Source organism: Podarcis cretensis, assembly GCF_951804945.1.
Source record: "Podarcis cretensis genome assembly, chromosome: 5".
Taxonomy (NCBI): Eukaryota; Metazoa; Chordata; class Lepidosauria; order Squamata; family Lacertidae; genus Podarcis; species Podarcis cretensis.
In genome coordinates, this window is record NC_137174.1 from 82,978,467 (window position 1) to 82,999,173 (window position 20,707).

Genomic DNA, 20,707 nt, shown 5'->3' on the forward strand with positions numbered 1-20,707 from the left:
TAAATAATAAGAGGCAAAGATTATGAGATCTCACTAGACCCAGTGTTCTTTTCGTTAAATGATATGGAAGGCTCAGTGAAATGGTAACGTAGGGAAGTAATTTTGCATGTCCTAACAGCCACATGATTATTAATTGAAAAATAAAATAAAATAAAATAAATGACGATTATTATCAATGCCACCAGCAAATGACTGAACAGAAAAGGTTTAGCTCTCCTTATGCTCTTAATGTGCTCAAGACATGCTTTGGATTGGTCATTTTGGGATCTGCCAGTGTCATCCATAGCAGTTTTGGTTTGGCATGGCAGGATAACTGTGCTTGGTAAGTATGCACAGTATATAAGGAAGACGTGAAAGGTAGATAAGGAAGAATCTTAATGCAGAAAAGTGGGAAGAGCCAGGAAAGAGCATCTGCAACCCCAGCTTTCTTACCCTTAAGTGGTCTTTTCCCCCAGAGATGTGGTAGGTGTGTCTAACTGATGTTTATATGCTATACAGTATTAGTGGTATGTTTGGAACCACCTATCATGTTGTTTGCCTTTAGGGTATAAAAATGAGAAAAAAGCAAGTACAGGTCTCCTCCTGTACCGCCACTTTGCCAGTGGAAGCAGAGTGAGGCAAAAGAAGGTGAGGCAAAAAAAGCTCCTTGCAGTTGCTCCAAGAAAGCCTCTCTTCACTTGGCAGAGCAACCGTGGCATAAACTTAACATTTGCAAAGATATGCAGGGAATGTTCCGGCCAAGCTGTTCTCCTTTTATTCCCATTAGTTTAGTTTTCCTTCTTTGTTTAGGCTGGAAAAAGCATAAGGGCTCTCTGAGAAGTTGCTTCACAAACTGTTTACTCTGAAGGAACATCTCACTTACCACTGTTTTATCTGTTTTAGTCTTACTGTATGTCTAGTTGCATTTCTTTGGCACTGAAGGTAGTTCCACACTTTTTGCGGCGAATGCAACTGCTGGTTTGGGTTTGTTGCGCTTAGGTCCATATAATAGCATCTCTTGATCATAGTGGCTCTGTTTTAACACACATTTGAATAAATAAAATCTATAGAAAGCTGGACAAAACTGTCTCAGACCTGAATAAAAGAAAGCATGGAGAATGTTGAACATCACCTCATGCTTTTGAGGAGGAACGTGAGATGCTAGCAGCTCCTGTTTGCTGTAAGGTGCAGCTAGGCTTCTCCTCTGGCTCCTCTAACCCAGAAGAAGCTGTCTGTCTACCCAACCTTTCTTCCTCCATGGAATCTGAGACAGTGTCCATGTGGGTCCCAGGCAGTCATCTACCCATGTACTGACCAAACTCAGGTTGGCTCAGCCATCAGTAAGGTTGGGACCTGAATTGAAAACCTGTGCTCTGACACTTCGGTATTGTAATGCTTTCCCCACAAAACAGGCAGTCGTTTTAGGAAGGGTTGCAGATCAGTCACAGAACCACTGCTTTAGATGCAGAAAAGGTTCAATACCCAGCATGTTCAGGGAGTGCTGAGGGGAGGGGAACTTGAGCAGGAAATCCTGGGGAGAACCACTCCCAGTCAGTTTAGACATCATGTCCCACAAATGTCCTGGAAAAACCAGGACATCCTGTTTTTTTTTCCTTGCAAGAAGACGGAGACCATTTTGGGTGTGATCTTGCACAATTTCCTCCCTGGAAAAGTGCTTTTGGGGGACTGTGATCTCGTGCGACACCTCAAAACACATATTTTTGGGTGCTGTGTTCAGAAAAGGTGCTTTTTTGAGGAGAAAGATGGTGTCTCAGTTTTTGTCTTCAATGTGCTGGAAGATATGAGACAGGACTGAGCCTAGATGGGCCCAAGCGAGCTTAACTGTATAAAGTACCGTATTTTTCGCCCTATAGGACGCACTTTTCCCCCTCAAAAAATGAAGGGGAAATGTGTGTGCGTCCTATGGGGCGAATGCAGGCTTTCACTGAAGCCTGGAGAGCGAGAGGGGTCGGTGTGCACAGACCCCTCTCGCTCTCCAGGCTTTGCGGACCTCTCCGCAAGCAGCGGAGCGCTCCCGCTGCTTGCGGAGAGGTGCCTGCATGCCGAAGCCTGCGCGTGCTGAGCTCAGCGCGTCTAGGCTTCGCGGACCTCTCCGCAAGCGGCGGGAGCGCTCCCGCTGCTTGCGGAGAGGTGCCTGCATGCCGAAGCCTGCGCGCTGAGCTCAGCGCGTACAGGCTTCGCGGACCTCTCCGCAAGCAGCGGGAGCCAGCCCTGGGCTCCCACGGCTTGCAGAGAGCTGCCTGTTTGGGGACTGGGGTTGGGGGAAGCTCGGGCCTCCCCCGCCCCAGCCCCGCGCCTGGGGGGGGGAATAATTTTTTTCCCTTTATTTTCCCCCCAAAAAACTTCGTGCGTCTTATGGGACGGTGCGTCCTATAGGGCGAAAAATACAGTAGTTTTCATGTACCCAGCTGAACTTCCAACAGCACCTGGAGGAAACAAGCTCCCCCCATTCCTGCTTTCCACACAATTCACCTTTTTAACAACAATAATAATTATACTTCCTTATTTATATGCCACCCATCTGACTGGGTTGCCCCCAGTCACTCTGGGCTGCTTTCAACAAATTAAAACGTCAAACGCGGTAAAACATCAAACATTAAAAACTTCCCTATACACTCCCTATGTTCCGAGGCCTGCACCTGCCACCAGAAGTACTGGCTCTCAACTGCCCCAGTGAACTCATTTTCCCTCATTATACCCTTGCTGCTCGTCTACTCCCACACTAGGGCGTACTGGATTTTCCAACTTTCAAATCCCCAAAATTAGGGGTGCTCAAAAGTTGCAACATGCCCTGGGAATTCAAGAGATATTCGGGTTAAATGAGTATAATTTAGTTTTGCTTGGTAAGTAAAACGCATGCAGAATTGCACACAGAAATAATTAAAAAAGGGATTGCCAAGTACTTGCAGTTGGATTATATGTTCTTTCTCTTCCTTCTCCTTCTTCCTCTTCTTTAGCATGACCAGACCTTATCAGAAGCTAAAATTCAAAACCCTTTGGTTTCCTGAAAGTAGTGAATGTGCTTCTTCATCCAACGTAGACATCCTGAGCTGCCAAATCACAAAAACACACACAACAGATTTGAATTCCTCACACCCGAAAAACATATATTTAAGGCTCCTCACTGAATAACCTTGCAAAAAATTAAGTGTCCCATGCCCAACTTACTGAAGGTAATAGGGCCCTTTATATGTCCAGCTGCCCTTTGTCAACAACAGATTGTCATTGTTTTTTGTGTTGAATATATGCTATATGGTAATTTTGGGACGCGGGTGGCGCTGTGGGTTAAACCACAGAGTCTAGGACTTGTTAATCAGAAGGTTGGCGGTTCAAATCCCCGCGATGGGGTGAGCTCCCGTTGCTCAGTCCCAGCTCCTGCCAACCTAGCAGTTCGAAAGCACATCAAAGTGCAAGTAGATAAATAGGTACCGCTCTGGCGGGAAGGTAAACGGCGTTTCCGTGCGCTGCTCTGCTTCGCCAGAAGTGGCTTAGTCGTGCTGGCCACATGACCTGGAAATTGTACGCTGGCTCCCTCAGCCAATAAAGCGAGATGAGCACCGCAACCCCAGAGTCGGTCACGACTGGACCTAATGGTCAGGGGTCCCTTTATCTTACCTATATGGTAATTTATGGACCTAATAGGTATCTAAAGCTATTTGCATATAACAAAATATGTATTTTATCAAAGTAATTGTTGAACTGAAGTATATTAATAGTGTAATTTTGGGGGAGGGGCAAAAGAGTGGGGCCCTAAGCTATAGATTGTTTAGCTTGTACATAAATCCGTCACTGACAACCTCCCACACGCTGCTAGCTCTTTCTGCACTGTGCTCAGAGGTAAAGCTTGTAGAATTAGGGAACTCTGGGACATGTAGTTCTCAAGCCTAAAAGGGCGACAGATGACAAGTCCTAGAGTGCCAGGCCTCCCATGGCGGGTCAAGCTCATAGGCTGCCATCTAGGCAGGGCTGTCCAATCAAAGCCAAGCTGTTCTGAGGCCTGGGCTGAATAAGGCCCAGTGTGCTGAGAGCAGCTTTTGGGGACCAGGAAGGCTGGCGCTGCAACCTATGAACCCCTGAGCTCAGGGTGCCAGGTAAGGAGGGAGAGGGCCAGGGTTACTGGTGGTGGGTCATGCCTGAACCCAATAATAATAATAATAATAATAATAATAATAATAATAATTTATTATTTATACCCCAGCCACTCTGGGTGGCTCCCAACAGAATATTAAGAAGACAATGAAACATCAAACATTAAAAACTTACCTAAACAGGGTTGCCTTCAGACAGTGCTTTTTTTCTGGGGGGGACGCATACCCCTAAACATTTTATGAACCTTTGTACTTTTGTCCGTTTACTGTATTCCCTCCCCCCCTTTTGAACTATAAAATGGTGGTTTTCCTGAGTCAGAATGAGAGTACCCCTAAACATTTTGTTTTATTTTTAACAGCACTGCCTTCAGATGTCTTCTAAAAGTCAGACAGTTGTTTATTTCCTTGACATTTTAAATACACTTTAGCCAGATTGCTGGGTTCGAGACACGTTTGCCCGATTGAGCCCTGGCTTTGAAGCACACACCCTCCTCTAGAGTCATAGAGTTTGCTGCCCAAGCACTCTCTGGTTCTCTTGGAAATGATAGATAGTTTCTTTGTTAAACAATAAAAAGTGCAAAATTACAAGTGCACAGAGTAAGATAAGACACACACACGCAAAAAGAAGAAACAATAAATAGTATTTCTTGGTTCTCTTGGAAACAGGTGAGTGAGGCCTAGGGTATTATTATATTATTATTATTATTATTATTATTATTATTATTATTATTATTTCTATACCACTTTGTTTTTAAGAAAAACATCTTTAAAAAAGCAGTTTACAACATAAACCACCTAACCACAAAAATTCTTTTCTTATACCCCACCCATCTGACTAGGCGGCCCATCTGAACAGCTTCCAGCAAAATACAAAGGGGAAAAGGGACATCAGTCATTAAAAGCTTCCTTCAGATGTCTACTAAGTCATATAGTTGCTTATCTTTGACATCTGACAGGAGGGCGTTCCACAGGGTGGGTGTGACTTCTTCCAGGTTTCCTATAATTTCACTCCTCGCAATAAGGGAACCGCCAGAAGGTCTTCGGAGCTGGACCTCAGTGTTGGGGCTGAACAATGGGGTTGGGTGGAGATGCTGCTTCAGATATACACATAAAATAAAAACAATCCAAATTAAACATTACTGGAGAAAGTTGCATATTAAGTATGCCTTCCAAGCAACATTAATTAACAGGGAAGCAAAATATATTTTTACCTTAAAGATTTCAAAATAAAGCATTACAAAGGAGGTCAGCTACAGAATGTGCATTTAATATGACAGCAAAAATTATCTTTAAACATTCCAGAAGAAAATGCTAAAGGAAGTCAAATATAATATACACATTTAAAACAGCATAATTAACAAGAAAATAAAATTGACATCTGTAGACCATAATGCAGAGCTTTGAAGGGCCAAAGCTCAGGAGTGGAGCTTTGCATGCAGAAGGTCCCAATCCCTGGCATCTCTAGCTAGGGCTGTGGGGAGCCACCTGTCTGAAATCCTGGAGAGGCTCTGCCAGCCAACCAGTGTAGACAATAGTGAGCCAGCTGGCCCAGTGGTCTGACTTGGTAGACGGCAACTTCCCTGCTCCTGTGTCCCATCTCCAAGTAAATGCACACAGACAGCAGTAAGAATGACACTCAGGCACCTCTACATGCAAAGGGCAAAACATCCCTTGATGTACAGAAGGGGAAAAAACCTGAAGCAACCAGAAGGCACAGTAATAGGATAAGGTGTAGAAATAGCAATCTGGAAGACTAAAATACCGGTAAGTAATTTATACATTCAGCTAAAGGTCAAAAGTGTTTAGGTATAATGGACAATGAAGCTCTGGGGGGCTGGGTGCTCCAGACGTGTTCAGACAAGCCGCTTTGTCCCATCTGAGTTCAGGGTCATGGCCAGTATTGTGTTTTCTGGTCACACATTCAGCATTTATGTGAAAGGTAGCTTGTCACATCCATATGCAACCCATGTAAACTTTCACTCTGATTGGGGTTGCATGGCTGCCAGAGGCCGTAGTCAATAGGTTGGGAAGAGGAAGAAGATGATTGGTGTTGGGACATGCAGCCAGATCCTGTTTCCCGTTTGTGTGTTCTTATGCTTGCTGTTCGGGAGAAGGGAGAAAGGCGGAGACTATGACACATTGTTTGGAATACTTGTTCTCAGGGCTTTTTTTCAGCCGGGATTCACTGGAACTTAGAATGGCACCATTGCTATTCTGAGAGAACGAGGTGAGTTCCAGCACCTCTTTTTCTAGAAAAATAGCACTGCTTGTTCTGTTCCAGCAGATTGACTACAGCAAATCTTAAAAGTTCAGGGCACCAAGGTAAATAGAGGATTAATAAATTTGGACAGACATTCTTAAGCATAATTTACAATTTATCCTCACATTTTCCTTGTGGTAATGGGACAGCCAGCCTTGACTCCGTCCCTGCACTCCCCTTAGCCCCAGTAAAGTGTATGTATGCTCCTTCCAAACTGTTAATGCAAAAGGAGCCCTGTCCTTCTTTGGATCTGATCACCTTCACTGTTTCCCATATACAGTACTGCAATCTGCTTTCTATATCCATTCCACAGGGCCATTTCTTCTGCTTTCTAATTTTATTTATTTATTTCTATTTTGCTGAGAGTTAAACAGAAAATTAAAGTAAATCAGAAGAAAAGAGAAAAGGGGGGAATTACATAAAAATGCATTAAAAATCAGGGGGAAACATCACTAACATCACTAACAAAAAATAACACTAAAATATAATTAAGGTTACAGAACCAAATAGCATATGTGTAAATAGATAAACTTATTATTTCCCTCATGTATGTATTGCTTCATGGGTCACTATGCTTTTGATAATATAATATCATTAAATTTGGACAAATTTCTTCTGCTTTCTAGAGTTGCTAGAGTTCTCTGAATGGGCAGAAAGAGATGAGGACCAGATCACTGGTTGGTTACTACTACTACTACTACTGAGAAGAGGAGAAAGTTGCTGAGAAATTTTAGCATATCCTAAGGAAGGAGCAGGTAGCTTTTACATTCATTTCCTTTAATGCTGAGAGTAATCACATCCACACCACAGACTTTTCCTCTTGGAAACTTTGGGAACTGAAAGCTAGGGATCTGAAACAGAGACAGTATTCTCACCAAAATATCAATATTCCCATGATTCTCTGGGAGAAGCTGTGACATTGCTATAAAATGGAGATGTATTCAGTGTAGATATGCCCAGAGGACTGATGAAATCTCTCTCTCCTTTGTCTCCTCTGCACTTTCCTTCATTTTTGCATTCTGATAAACTGACATTTGTTTCCAATTCCCCAAACTTTGGGAACAACCCAAACATAGAGAGAAACTCTGAGAACTAATGTTTTTCCCTCTGCAGAAACATAAAATAGTCATGTTTTCTCTGGGATTTTTTAAAAAGCACAGTATCACTTTAAAGTGACAAGGAGAGAGAGCAGCTCTGAAGTTGTTGGCAGCTGCTATTGCTGTGTTTATGTGTGTGCATAGATGTGGGGAATCATAGTTGTTCCTTAACTGTGACGTCCACATATTCAGCATGTGCGCAAAGCAGCCTTTGTGCATAGATGTCAATGTGTTGTTGGAGCTTTCGTGCATTCAGAGTCTATGGTTGTATGTATGTACAGTCAACTCGCAACTTATGTGCATTAAACATGTGCAGTCGCAGATTTATGTGCTTGGCTGAAAAAGTTTTTTAAAAATTAAAAGGGGTGGGAGAGTGGGGGGAAACCTTTGGCAATCCCACCCACCATTTCACACACCCTGGGAGAGCATTCAGAGGTGCAGAGAGAATCAACAGCGGTCTTGAGAGTGTGATATGTGCTGCGCTCGCTGCACTTTTTACGGTTTTTACAAGGTTGTTCTGATCATACAGTGGTACCTCGGGTTACATACGCTTCAGGTTACATATGCTTCAGGTTACAGACTCCGCTAACCCAGAATTAGTACCTCGGGTTAAGAACTTTGCTTCAGGATGAAAACAGAAATCGTGCTCCGGCGGCGCGGCAGCAGCAGGAGGCCCCATTAGCTAAAGTGGTGCTTCAGGTTAAGAACAGTTTCAGCTTAAGAACGGACCTCCGGAACAAATTAAGTACTTAACTCGAGGTACCACTGTATGTGGTTTTGGCTATTACGTTGAGAGTCGACTATGCTTATATGCCATCCAGCACATGGGGTGCTATTCCATTAAGTTTTACTCAGAGCAATGAACATGATGTAAGATACGTCCATTAATTTCAGTCTACTCTGTATAAAATGTAGTTGAATACCACCCCTGGATATCAGGTATAGCAAGGGTCAGGAAGGCTAGCCAGTGGCTGTGATTGGAGGCTCCCCTGCCCTGCCCAATTCTGAACAGGACTTGAGTCTTCTCGCTGATACAGCTTGGTCTTTGGTGCCCTCTAGAGACTGTTCTTACTCTTCCTGCTTGTTATTTCAACCTTGCTTTATATTACAACTGCACTCCAAGCCAGCTTTTTCCAACCTGTTGCTCTTCAGGTGTTTGGACTGCAATCTTTGAGGCTGAAGTTCAAAACTTAGGAAAGGCACCAGGTTTCAGAAAGATGCTTGGGGGGGGGGGGAGAGTATCACCATCCCACATGATCTTCACCCAGTCTGAACTGGAAGTCTCCCGCTTAAGCCCCAAATTAGATGAGTAATTGGATGAATAATGTTTCAAGCCTCATGAGAAAGCCATAGCTCTACAGTTTATATTGTGAGCCACCCTGAAATCTTCCTGAGGGGTGGTGTACAAATTTATTAAATACAGCCCCAAACTCAAAACTGAAGCAAGCTGATCGTTACCACCTAATCCACTTAATCCTATGAAGCCTTCAATGGCTCAGGACCTCAATACCTCAAGGACCGCCTCTTCCCATATGAACCTACATCTTCTGAGGCCCTCCTTCTTGTATCTCCTTCAAGAGGACCAGAGGGTGCCTTCTCTGCAGTGGCTCCCCGTCTGTGGAATGTTCTCCCCAGGGAAGTTCGCCTGGTGCCTTCCTTACACACTTTTAGGCGCCAGGCAAAAATGTTCCTTTTTAACCAGGCCTTTGGTTGATCTGTTGACAACCTATGCCCTTTTAAAATGTGGCTCTTTTCTGGCGTGTGCATATGTTATTGGGTTGTTGTTTTTATTCTGATTATATATGTTGTGATCTTTTCTGTGAACTGCCCTGAGACCTCCGGGTATGGGGCGGTATGTAATCCTCATAGACCTGAAAATAACCAACAGGACTTACTTTGTTCTGATCAGTGTGTGAGTCAACAAACATTGGGTGTGATCTCACTCTGCCCTAAGTGTTTTGAACAAGAATGCTTTTCACATTGTTAATGAAGTAGCTTTCTGTGGAGCCTGGCTTAATTTGAGGTAGATCTGACCAAGTTTTAATCCCAGAACCTAATTTTTAGTGCTTCAGATGTGCAATATCTGAATAACAACGCATATATGGAAGGACTCCGTGCACCTTTGGCATGTCATTGTTCATGGTCTTGTGATGTAGAAAGTGGGAGACAGACATTTTTCATACTTTATCAGCCAATAATCAGCATGCAATTATTTAAAAATTGGCTTTCCACTAGGAAACTCTATTTTACATCACTATCTAGCAAGGTAGCTTATGGAAAGCTTAACACAGCCTGTTTTCTCTCCTTATTTCTCTCCAATGACCACAGGGTGTCACTCTCACAACACTGGGCTTGCCTGCTAGATCTTTGAATCTCCTGCTGAGAGTGTTGAGTCAAAGCCTCTTTTTCTTCCATGTTCTTGCATTAAGTAATTGATACAGCACTTTCTGAACCTCTGTGTCCACAAACCTCTTTGCACACATCTGCCTCACACACGATATACATTTTCTGTTGATTTTTTACCACTTTAACAGACATGGTCCCCCCCCAAAAAAAGAATATTGAGAAATGTCGTTTGTTAACTGCAGTTTCTAGAGTACCCTGGGAATGGGAAATAATCGTTAAATCAGTTTAAGGCTGTGTGCATATTACCAGCTTAAAACAAAGCTAGCATAGCCTCCAGCATTTCTCCAATGAGAATAGGTACATCCTACCACACCCTCCAATATTTCTTCGATGAAAATAAGAACGTCCTAAAGAAATGTGGGACATTCCAGGATCAAATCAGAAACTAGGATGGCTTCTATAAATCCGGGACTGGCCCTGGAAAATAGGGAAACTTGGAGGGTCTGATTCTCTTTTTCAGTTTGCCTTGAAGTTGGTTTGAGAGAAATTAGATGTCAGGCGGCAGAGGATCCAACCCCACAGCAGGTTGCCAGGAACGGATAAGACAAGGAAAAGTCTTTACCAACTGCTTTTTATTCAATATCCACAGAGAGAGGCTTGAAAATGCAGCCTCTTGGAACAATGGCTTTGCCCCGAATGAGTCTCCACCCCCTCCCTCTCTCTTGCGCCATCGCTGCGGTTGCTGCTACGTGCCCTCTGCCTTTGAGCTTTTTACTCTCCTATTTTCAATGCTTATCAGGTTCTGGGAGAGGGGCGGTCTGGAATGCTTTCTAAAGACACTGTATTCGTCATCTGTCCCTCTAATGCTTATTCTTCCTCCTCCTCCTCCTCTCCCATTATATCCCAGCTTTTCCCCTAATCTGCCTCTGAACTGTGATCTTCCTCAAACCCCTGTTGTAATTCCGAACTGTCTTCTTCTTCTTTGGAAGGGTCAGGCTGGGGAGGCGGTCTCCACCATTCCTCCTCTGCCCAGTCCCTGACACTTGATGTGCATTATGTACACCACTTCTCAAGGCATTTGTGGGAGCACACTGGATGCAGATTAAATGGGAGTGTGTGCACAGCCTGAGCTTGCAGTGGGATGGGCCCCTGTTGTTGTTGTTGTTTAGTCGTGTCCGACTCTTCCTGACCCCATGGACCAGAGCACGCCAGGCATTTCTGTCTTCCACTGCCTCCTGCAGTTTGGTCAAACTCATGCTGGTAGCTTCGACAACACTGTCCAACCATCTCGTCCTCTGTCGTCCCCTTCTCCTTGTGCCCTCCATCTTTCCCAACATCAAGGTCTTTTCCAGGGAGTCTTCTATTCTCATTAGGTGGTCAAAGTATTGGAACCTCAGCTTCAGGATCTGTCCTTCCATTGAGCACTCAGGGCTGATTTCCTTAAGAATGGATAGGTTTGGTCTTCTTGCAGCCCATGGGACTCTCAAGAGTCTCCTCCAGCACCATAATTCAAAAGCATCAATTCTTTGGCGATCAGCCTTCTTTATGGTCCAGCTCTCACTTCCATACATCACTACTGGGGAAACCACAGGGATGGGCCCCTGGACAAGGATAATTGTTCCCGAGTGGGGAGAACAGTCAGTCATGATCCTCCCAATCACATGCATAAAGCATTGTGTAAGCCAGGAAACTGATGTATAGGCCCTAGCATGCACACAGCTGATTTGTCATAATTTACATAATTTTTGATGGGGAAATTAATATTTGGGCCGCCTTGCATATTGGCTTATTAATGCAGTCGCCAGCTGATGAGTGTAAACCTGTTCTAAGATGCAACTTAAAATTCATGAGATGTTCCTGGCACAACCTGTCGCAGAAGTAACCTTGGTACCTCTGGCCTTTGGGGCTTTTACAGGTGAAGCATTTTTAGCTCAAAACATGCCCCAGAAACAAACTTCCCTTGCCTTTTACAGAAGCATCACATGGTCATGCTTACTCCATTTCTTGGAGTGGTGAGAAATTCCATGGTCGTGGCACTTGTCTGAGTTGGGTTTCCTTTGGAAAGAAGTTAGTGGAAAGAACCTAGTGGTCCAGGTCCAGTGCCGAGGGCCTTCTGGCAGTTTCCTTGCTGCGAGAAGCCAAGTTACAGGGAACCGGGCAGAGGGCCTTCTCGGTAGTGGCACCCGCCCTGTGGAACGCCCTCCCACCAGATGTCAAAGAGAAAAACAACTACCAGACTTTTAGAAGACATCTGAAGGCATCCTTGTTTAGGGAAGCTTTTAATGTTTAATAGATTTTGTATTTTAATATTTTTTTGGAAGCCGCCCAGAATGGCTGGGGAATAAATAATAAATTGTTGTTGTTGTTGTTGTTGTTGTTGGGAATAAATAATAAATTGTTGTTGTTGTTGTTGTTGTTGTTGTTGTTGTTGTTATATTATAGTGGAGTCTTGTGGTGTTTTGTTATGTTTACGTTTATTTACAAATGTACAGGCTGAGCCTAGGTGGAGACACAGTTTAACACAGCAGGCAGACTAAGCCACTGCCCCACACCAGATCCCCAGAGTTAGGCAGCTCCCCTCACTACCAAAAGGCCCTTCCTGGAGCTTGCCCACTATCTGAATCTCTCTTAAAACCTCTCACTGCAGTCTGCTTCTCAAAATGTTTCTATTGATTTCCACCCTAGCTTGCACCTTCTCTCTATCTGGAGGCAGTGGGGAAGAATAAGGGTGAATCATCTTCCCCACCAATCTCCTAGCCTTTTAGGATTACATTTCAAAGAATCATAGAATTGTGGAGTTGGAAAGGACCCGAAGGGCCATCTTGTCCAATCCCCTGCAATGCAGGAAACTCAATTAGATCATGACAATTGGCCACCCAACCTCTGCTTAAAAACCTCCAAGGAAGGAGGGTCCACAACCTCTAGAGAGAGTCTGTTTCACTGTCAAACAGCTTACTGTCAGAAGGTTCCTCCTGATGTTTAATTGGAATTTCCTTTCTTGTAACTTGAAGCCGTTGGTTCAAGGCCTACCCTCCAGACTCGAACCCTCCAGAAGATGAAACTTGCTCCATCTTCAATGTGACAGCCCTTTAGACATTTGAAGGTGGCTATCATATTTCCTCGCAGTTTGTGGTGCCCAGAACTGAACACAGAATTCCAGGTTTGGTCTGATCAAGGCAGAGTGGAGTGGCAGACCACACCTGTGTCCTGTTCTGGCCACCAGAACAATTTCCCCAGCAGATGATATGTCTGGAAGCTTTGCCATTCCTGTTACGCAATGTCTGCAGTCTTTTTTACCCTATTAACTTTCTGCGATCCAAACTTCTGAAACTCACAATATAGTCACAACCCTGGAAGTACCTTGGCTTGTACCCAATAGTGTGGGAACATAGGAAGCAGACTTATACTGGTTTGGTTCACACAACACACTAAGCCGTAGTTTATCAGGCATTTCCAGCTCTTCTGCAAAGCAAGAACATCAGCTGGGATGCTTAAAAGGGGGAGTACTGACCACCAGCAGTGTTACTTCACCTGTTCCTCACTCAGTAAGTTGTTGTTTAGTCGTTTAGTCGTGTCCGACTCTTCGTGACCCCATGGACCAGAGCACGCCAGGCACTCCTGTCTTCCACTGACTCCCGCAGTTTGGTCAGGCTCATGTTTGTAGCTTCGAGAACACTGTCCAACCATCTCGCCCCCTGTCACCCCCTTCTCCTTGTGCTGTATATTGTCTCCCTGCATATTTAACTTATATGCAGAATTCATCATGCGAAAGGCTGGGCTGGATGAATCCCAAGCCGGAATTAAGATCGCCGGAAAAAATATCAACAACCTCAGATATGCAGATGATGCAACCTTGATGGCAGAAAGTGAGGAGGAATTCAAGAACCTTTTAATGAGGGCAAAAGAGGAGAGTGCAAAATATGGTCTGAAGCTCAACATCAAAAAAACGAAGATCATGGCCACTGGTCCCATCACCTCCTGGCAAATAGAAGGGGAAGAAATGGAGGCAGTGAGAGATTTTACTTTTTTGGGCTCCATGATCACTGCAGATGGTGACAGCAGTCACGAAATTAAAAGACGCCTGCTTCTTGGGAGAAAAGCAATGGCAAACCTAGACAGCATCTTAAAAAGCAGAGACATCACCTTGCCAACAAAGGTCTGTATAGTTAAAGCCATGGTTTTCCCAGTAATGATGTATGGAAGTGAGAGCTGGACCATCAAGAAGGCTGATCGCCAAAGAATTGATGCTTTTGAATTATGGTGCTGGAGGAGACTCTTGAGAGTCCCATGGACTGCAAGAAGATCAAACTTATCCATTCTTAAGGAAATCGGCCCTGAGTGCTCACTGGAAGGACAGATCGTGAAGCTGAGGCTCCAATACTTTGGCCACCTCATGAGAAGAGAAGACTCCCTGGAAGGGAGTGTTTATGCCATGAATCATAGGGGAAGAAGTTGAAGTATGGATTACTCTGCAGGGAGTAGGTAAAGGCGGATGATTCAATCAAACAAAGCCAGGACCTGGCCGATTAACATAGCAAAGTATTTCATTCACCTAGAATAATGGCACGTTTTGAGTTAGACGGGGCCTTGGAGCTCCGCCAGTCCAAAGTCCTACTCGGTGTAGGAATTTTTGTGCATGTCTGAGAGGTTGCTTCTGCTGAAATAGCTCCACTGAAGGAGAGGCCATCTGTTCCTCTGTGAAACTGGTTGTCCTGTTAGCGGGTTTCCTCTTTTGTTAAACCGGAATATGTTTCTTTGAAATGCCCTCCCATTCATTCTGGAGCGACCGAGAACAAGTTTGCTCCATCTTCCATGTCAGTGTTTGACAGGAGCCCAAAGTGGGTCTCAGGGTTGTTTCAGGTGGGCCGCGCTGTCTGCAGCTGTCTCCCACCAACCTCTCCTGGGAACCCAGATGGGTCTCATTTGGCTTTCCCCTCTCTTGCCTTGCTGCCACCGCTGTACCAGGAAGGGGAGGGTGGAGCGAGCAGAAAGGAAAGAGGAGACTGAGGCAGAAGTGGAGGAAGTGAGCAGCCTGAGCTATGCTGTCTTCAAGCATCCTAACTGACTATGGCATTTTATGATTGGCTCTGGCCCCATCGTCCGCCATTTTGTGACTGATAGGTCTCTTAAGTGGGCCCCAGGGGTAGAAAATGTGAGAGCCCTGTTTTGTGTGACAGCCTTTTGGACTTTTGAAGCAGCAGTCATCCTGTCTTCCCTTAATCTTATCCAGGCTAAACATTTGTCGCTGTTTCACAAGACCTGTTTTCTTCACCATTGAGGTTGCCCTGCTCTGGCCCTACTCTGTGAAAAAAATTCCTTCCAGTAGCACCTTAAAGACCAACTAAGTTAGTTCTTGGTATGAGCTTTCGTGTGCATGCACACTTCTTCAGATTCGTGTGCATGCACACGAAAGCTCATACCAAGAACTAACTTAGTTGGTCTTTAAGGTGCTACTGGAAGGAATTTTTTTTGTTTTGACTATGGCAGACCAACACGGCTACCTATCTGTAACCTACTCTGTGAAATCCACCTTCAAATATGGCACCCAATCTGGGCACTAGTTTATTACATAAGCTGCCTTGGCAGCAAGGCTATAGACATAAAATAAAAATATGGCAATTAATATTCAGTTTTATGTAATAAAAATAGATGAACATCCTGGCTTAGGCTGCAGTATTACAAGCATCAATAAGTCATGGGCTTCCTGAGGAATATCAGTTGACCCTCTCAACCCCATATAGTTTGGTTACCAATCTTTATTGTGGAAGTTTTACTGGTTTTATTTGCATTTGAATTGTAATTATCTTATGTGTATTTGGTTTTTTAAATAAAAAAAAAGGTTTGTGCGTTTTAGCTGTGTTTTTACCTGGTTTACATATGTTTAACTACAGTGTGCTTTTTATTATTTTGTAAGTCACTTTGGGACTTAGGTGTGGTTGAAAAGCAGGGTATAATTTATTCGGAATTATGGCAGTAAATATTGTGTGCGTGTGTGTGCCTCCTCTCAAAACCTCTAGAGTTCTCATTAAACATTTGTTTGTTCACTCTCTTAGGTGTGGCACCTGAGCACTGTTAAGACGACTATGGCTATTAAACGCAAATTCAGCACTCTCTCCTGGTACTACTGGCAATACCAGCTGATCACGATGGCTTATCTCATGGATCCTTTTGAATGGTGGCTCTTCCACAGTTTGCTGCTTGTTTGCATTATGGGGTCGGCCTACGTTTTTTATGCCGTTGTTCCTCCTCAGATCCACTTGGTTCTGAAGCTCATTTATCATGTGTTTGGCTTGCAACCAGAAAGCACCATTCCAGCCATGATGTGAACTTACAATGCACAATAGTCACTGTCCCCCCCCCCTTTAACCCATGTGCTTACAGAGACATTCTGGGATTTATAAAAGCAACTTTATTCTTCTTCTAGCAAAGAAGCCTCAGGGAAGTCACAATAGTTGCATCCTTATTCACCTTATATCACCTATAGAGTCTCTGCATGTCTCAGGCAGATTGGTGGGTGAAATGTCATGTAAAAAAAATTTTTTTTTAACTTATCCAGAGAGGTTTGCTCCTGGGATTTTCTTCAGCTGTAATTGCTTTCCTTGATGTTCATTCTTTCTTACCAGAATTCAATCTCACAATGTGCTTGTTTTCATTCAGATTTTATTCCAATTCATTATGTACCACTATTCTGTCAGAAACTATAAAATGTAAATAAAACGCGGAAGATAGATAGGACGATGTCTGTACTGGGCCTGAATGTTGTGCTATTTTATGGACATGATCCAGGTTTAGGTTGTAATAATAATAATAATAATAATAATAATAATAATAATAATAATTTATTATCTGTACCCCGCCCATCTGGCTGGGTTTCCCCAGCCACTCTGGGCGGCTTCCAACAAAGATAAAAAATACACTAAAATGTCACATATTAAAAACTTCCCTGAACAGGGCTGCCTTCAGATGTCTTCTGAATGTCAGGTAGTTGTTTATCGCTTTGACATCTGATGGTAGGGCATTCCACAGGGTGGGCGCCACTACCGAGAAGGCCCTCTGCCTGGTTCCCTGTAACTTGGCCTCTCGCAGTGAGGGAACCGCCAGAAGGCCCTCGGAGCTGGACCTCAGTGTCCGGGCAGAACGATGGGGGAGGAGACGCTCCTTCAGATATACTGGACCGAGGCCATTTAGGGCTTTAAAGGTCAGCACCAACACTTTGAATTGTGCTTGGAAACGTACTGGGAGCCAATGTAGGTCTTTCAAGACCGGTGTTATATGGTCTCGGCGGCCGCTCCCAGTCACCAGTCTAGCTGCCGCATTCTGGATTAGTTGTAGTTTCCGGGTCACCTTCAAAGGTAGCCCCACGTAGAGCGCATTGCAGTAGTCCAAGCGGGAGATAACCACATCATGTACCACTCTGGCGAGACAGTCTGCAGGCAGATAGGGTCTCAGCCTACGTACCAGATGGAGCTGGTAAACAGCTGCCCTGGATACAGATTTGACCTGTGCCTCCATAGACAGCTGTGAGTCCAAAATGACTCCCAGGCTGTGCACCTGGTCTTTCAGGGGCACAGTTAGGACCAGGGAATCCTCCACACCTGCCCGCCTCCTGTCCCCCAAAAACAGTACTTCTGTCTTGTCAGGATTCAACCTCAATCTGTTAGCCGCCATCCATCCTCCAACCGCTTCCAGACACTCACACAGGACCTTCACCGCCTTCACTGGTTCTGATTTAAAAGAGAGGTAGAGCTGGGTATCATCTGCATACTGATGAACACCCAGCCCAAACCTCCTGATGATCTCTCCCAGTGACTGCATGTAAATGTTGAAAAGCATGGGGGAGAGGACAGAACCCTGAGGCACCCCACAACTGAGAGCCCAGGGGTCTGAACACTCATCCCCCACCACCACTTTCTGAACACGGCCCAGGAGAAAGGAGCGGAACCACTGTATGACAGCGCCCCCAGCTCCCAGCCCCTCAAGACGGTCCAGAAGGATGTTATGGTCGATGGTATCAAACGCCGCTGAGAGATCCAGCAGAACTAGGAAACAGCTCTCACCTTTGTCCCTAGCCCGCCGGAGATCATCAACCAGTGCGACCAAGGCAGTTTCAGTCCCATGATGAGGCCTGAATCCCGACTGGAAGGGATCCAAATGGTCCGCTTCTTCCAGGCGTGCCTGGAGTTGTTCAGCAACCACTCGCTCAATCACCTTGCCCAAGAATGGAAGGTTTGAGACCGGGTGATAATTGGCCATCGTGGCCGCATCTAAAGATGGTTTTTTAAGAAGCGGTTTAATAACCGCCTCTTTCAGCGGGTCTGGGAAGGCTCCCTCACGGAGGGAAGCATTCACCACCCCACGAAGCCCATCGCCCAGTCCTTCCCGGCTAGCTTTTATAAGCCAGGATGGGCAAGGATCCAGGAGACAGGTGGTTGGCTTCATTCGTCCAAGCAGCCTGTCCACATCCTCGGAGGTAACAGATTGGAATTGATCCCACACAACTTGACCAGACAGGACTCTAGCACTCTCCCGCCCCGGCCCTGCTCCCACGGTGGAGTCTACTTCTTCCCGAATCTGAGCGATTTTATCTGCAAAAAAATTTGCAAAATCATTGCAGGAGAACATATGGCCCGTACTGGGCCCCGATGTTACAGGTGGTTCCGCTAAATTGTGAACCACCTGAAAGAGTCTCCTGCTGCTGTTTTCTGCAGATGCAATAGAGGCGGTGAAGAAAGTCTTCTTCGCCGTCGCTATCGCCACTTGGTAGGCTCGACGTTGAGCTCTAACCTGTGTCCGGTCAGATTCGGAATGAGTTATCCGCCACCGGCGCTCTAGCCGTCTCAACGATTGTTTCATTGCCCTCAGATCCGTGGAAAACCACGGGGCTCTCCGGGCTCCATGCAATCGGAGAGGGCGCTTCGGAGCCAAACAGTCAATAGCCCTGGTTAACTCCACATTCCAGCGGGCCACCAGGGAATCGGCTGAAAGGCCATCAACATGGGATAAAGCATCCCCTACCACTCTCTGGAAACCATTTGGATCCATTAAGTGGCGGGGGCGGACAATCCGAATCGGTCCCACCTCCCTGCAGAGGGGATGGGTCGCAGAGAAGTCCAGTTGCACCAGGAAGTGATCTGACCATGGCACTTCTTTCGTTTCACTTTTACTTAGTGTCAGATCACCAACATCCATAGAGGTAAACACCAGGTCCAAGGCATGTCCGCGGCTATGGGTTGGGCCAGACTTATTCAGGGACAGCCCCATGGAGGCCATGCTTTCCACGAAGTCCCGAGCGGCCCCTTGTAAGGTCATGTCGGCATGGATGTTAAAATCCCCTAGGACAACCAAGCTAGGTGTCTCCAGGAGAACATCCGCCACGACCTGAAGCAGCTCGGGCAAGGAATCCTTGGTGCAGCGGGGAGGTCGGTACACCAAAAGGAATCCTGTACTGCCCCTATTGCCCAACTTCCAGAACATGCACTCGGAAAATTGGGTCTTCCCAATAGGACGCCTGGTGCAAACTAATGACTTCCTAAAAATCACTGCAACCTCCCCTCCCCGCCCACATGACCTGGGTTGCTGTGCGTAAGAGAAACCTGGTGGGCAAGCAGCGGCAAGGACAGGCCCATCTGCTTCATCCAACCAAGTCTCTGCTACACATGCCAGGTCAAGTCCTCCATCCATGATCAAGTCATGGATAGCAGTGGTCTTATGAATCATTGACCTGGCATTGCACAGCAACACTTTCAGGTCATGTGGGTATCCATCCGGTCAGGACCAGACCCAGAGGCAGGGATAGTCCTCAGACAACGACTAAACCTGCCTCCTCTGTAATGACATGGTCTGGTCTTAGCGTAACTCCTCCTCCTACCCGTGATCACTGAGATCGGTTGTCCCAGTGCATTCCCCCCTGTGAAACCTGTCCCAGCCATTTTGTTGGCTGGGACCAACTCCCCAGCAGCCCTGACCCCTCCCCTTAAGAACAAAGTAACACCTTAAAAAAAAAAAACAACAACAACACAAATAAAACAATACAAACAAAAAACAATAAAAATTACAAAAACATAAAATCAGACAAATTCCCAGGCCCAATAAACATCCACCCCACCCCCACCCCCCACATACAAAAAATTCAAAATAAAATTTTTAAAACATTTTAAAAGCACTCTGCACCCCTCCAGCAGTAACAGCAACTGTCCTAGTGAGGCCCGTCAGGCCCTGCCCTGGGCCAGATGGTGAGTGGCAGGAAGGAGCAGGGCCCCCAGACACTCACACAGGAGAGTCCTCCTGGGCAGCAGAGCACAGCAGTCCCTTTGAGGCTTCAGGCCCCACACTGGGCCAGGTAGATGGTAAGCTGCAAGAGCAGGGCCCTCAGACACTCACACAGGAGAGTCTTCCTGGGCAGCAGAGCGCAGCAGTCCCTGTGAGGCTTCAGGCCCCGCCCCAGGCCAGATGGTGAGTGGCAAGAAGGAGCAGGGCCCTCAGACACTCACACGCAGGAGAGTCCTCCTGGGCAGCAGAGCGCAGCAGTCCTTATGAGGCTTCAGGTTGTAATCCTGGACACACTTGCTTGGAATTAGCCTCATTGAATCAGTGGAAATTACTTCGGTAATTAGGTGTAAACTTGTAGTAGGAGTAATTGTAATTAGGAGTAATTGTAATTAGGAGTAAACTTGTAGTAAAGAAGTGAGCAGTCAGAGCTGTCCTTCTTTGCTGGCTTTCCTCTGTGCCTATCCATCTCAAATGCATTCAGCGCGTTCGACAGAGATCCAACCAACAGTGCCAGTGTTGATCTGCAAGTGTGGAACTCACTTCCTGGATTTGGGTGTATACTATCAGGCCCAATATTTTCCAGGTTATCAATAAGCCCTGCTAGATCAAAATGGTCCATCTAGTCCCGCATCCTCCTTCCCAAATAT

General features: G+C 45.6%; 1 long non-coding RNA gene across 1 annotated transcript; it reads left to right on the forward strand.

The window, feature by feature from the left end:
• The first annotated feature begins 3,786 nt into the window (after positions 1–3,786).
• On the forward strand, positions 3,787–20,416 carry LOC307217197. Its single transcript, XR_013839418.1, has 4 exons — positions 3,787–4,091; positions 6,975–7,103; positions 15,845–16,583; positions 20,336–20,416. It is a non-coding gene; the product is annotated as an uncharacterized lncRNA (long non-coding RNA).
• Positions 20,417–20,707: the final 291 nt, after the last annotated feature.